This window comes from Mycetomoellerius zeteki, unplaced genomic scaffold, assembly GCF_001594055.1.
Source record: "Mycetomoellerius zeteki isolate Tzet28-1 unplaced genomic scaffold, Tzet1.0 scaffold64, whole genome shotgun sequence".
NCBI classification, from domain to species: Eukaryota; Metazoa; Arthropoda; class Insecta; order Hymenoptera; family Formicidae; genus Mycetomoellerius; species Mycetomoellerius zeteki.
Window position 1 is genome coordinate 1,093,907 of NW_017257654.1, and position 2,591 is coordinate 1,096,497.

Consider the following 2,591-nt stretch of genomic DNA (forward strand, 5'->3'; position numbering starts at 1 on the left):
TTTTTGCGTCGAGTAGTAACCGTTGATGAAACATGGATTCATTACTACACACCGGAGACCAAAGTACAGTCAAAACAGTGGATTTCACCCGACGAACATGCTCCGAAGAAGGCCAAGACGGTCCCATCGGCCGGAAAAATGATGGCCACTGTTTTTTGGAATGCACAAGGCGTAATCTTCATCGACTACATGGGGAAAAGCAAAACTATCACGGGGCAGTACTATGCTGACTTATTGAGCCGATTCAATGTTGAATTGAAGAAAAAACGCCCCATTTGGCGAAAATAAAGTGTTGTTCCATCAGAACAATGCACCGGCTCACTCTTCCGCAGTCGCCACAGCCAAATTGGTCGAATTGTGGTACGAATTGCTGCCGCATCCACCGTACTCTCCGGATTGGCCCCCTGCGATTTCTTCTTGTTTCCAAACTTGAAAAAATGGCTCGGTGGAAAAAGATTCACGTCGAATGAGGAGGTCATTGCCGAAATAGAGGCCTATTTTGCAGAGTTCGACAAATCGTATTTTTCGGAGGGGTTAAAAAAATGGCAGAAACGTTGGAAAAACTGAATTCTCCTAAAAGGAGATTACGTTGAAAAATAAAAAAAAGTTTTATGAAAATCTTACGTCTTCATTACTAACACGGGAATTGATTTGCCCTCGTACTCTTATTAAACAATATATTTCAGTTAATTATTTTAACATTTTTCTATTCGTTTTTTGGCCATTTTCTTTTCATTATTGTTGAGCAATCAACTTACTTTTTTTTTTAAATCAAATTCTTTGATAAATCACCAGTTAAAATTTTCTTTAACAAATTCGTTTTAAAAGCGAACATTAAATACTTTAATACATGCGTACAAAATGTTGAATTTTTAAATAATTTTTGTAAAATTTTAAATACTTATTTAACGACCACGTTAAATCATATATCAAATATTAATTATTTAAACTTATAATTATACATCATGCAGAGAGAACTTAACGGTTGTATCCTAATTTTGCATTATCTCCCAGATTTTCTCATTGCAGATGAGAGAGAGACCATCGCTTTCAAACTAATTTAAAAATTTGGAAGCCTCTATGAATAATTTCGAGAGAGGGGCTATGCGAAAGGATCAGGCTAAATCCTACGTTTGTCGAGGAACGCTTAAACTACTGAACGTACGGAAATTCCCACACGTATATGCGCCACCGACGCAAAGGGAGAGAGAGCCGTGTATATAGGTGCATATACGGCATATATATCATAGTTCAGTTCCCGTCTACAAAACCCGTATTGTTCACCTCTCGTTTTCAACGTTATGATGTCGACAACGACGTTGTTTTCGCCGTTCTTACACTTCGTTTTGATATTGGCCGTATACAGTTCTTAGACTTCGGTCGTGCGTCGCTTTCCACGTCTCACGAGAATTACCCCGCGATCCAATAATAAACGAACAAATCCATTTCTCTCTTAATCCTTCGCAGCCACGTGCTGACCCTTTACCAATGCCGTACTCGATCAATTGGCCATTAAAAAGCAGGGCCATCTTTCATTCTGTACGACTTCTTTCTCTTGAAAGGGTATACCCTTGGGATCAAAAGCTCTGAACCAGCAATGCGACCGATTCGATTTCTTTCGATAGTCGATCCAGTTTTCTATTTGTCTATAAATATCTAGAGCACACGTCTAAAATTACGTTACATTATATCTTTTGTAAAGAATCTTTTATGGGAAAATGTTACTACATTCCAAAGCGCTTATTCATAAAAACGTAGAAATAAGCTACTTTTTAATGTTTTTTTACAATTGATCACGAATTTATGTAATTTCTCCTGTTTTCTCTTCTCAATAATTTATTATTATTTAAAATTCTCTCTCATTTTGTTTTCTTTTCTTTACTTTTATAATTTATATAGTTTTTATTTTCATATCTCATTCATATTATTTCTGTTATTTTATATTTTTTATTCCTTTACTTTCATTCCTCTTTTCTTTTTTCTATTCTTAGAGAGCTCTCTCTCTCTCTCTCTCTCTCTCTCTCTCTCTCTCTCACGATGGTGGATCAGTCCATATTAGACTTTCGCGAAATCCCTGTTGCGTTAAAGTCGGATAAAGCGACCCGCACGTAGAATCCTGGGTGTCAATGGCCTAAATTCTACGGATGGATGCGACGACCGTAAAGAGGAAAAGGAATGGGAAGCTTTCGCGCTGCTTGCCTCCGGTACGTGTTAATCTACACAGCTGTTGCTTATGGATGCGAGTTGCATTTATAATGCAGCGAGCTGCGAGAATCGCGAGCGATCGCGAGACGCGATTTGTCAGCGCAATTAAGAGCGACTAGGCGAAGCGCGAGAATAAATGCCGATTTCGTCGACTTAGTTGTCGCCATGTCGATCCGGCACGGTATTAAGGCGACTATTTCAGCAAACTCCCGTTTTGCTCGCTTTTAATACCGTGGATTATCGACGATGTTATTTTAGAAATAACCCAATCGCGAAACTATTAAAACTTAATTGCACCGGGAGATAACCGATGCAGTATTAATGAATCTCGAATTGAGATATTAATGCGGCTTTTATTGTGCACAAACGTTTGCATCGTCGACTTT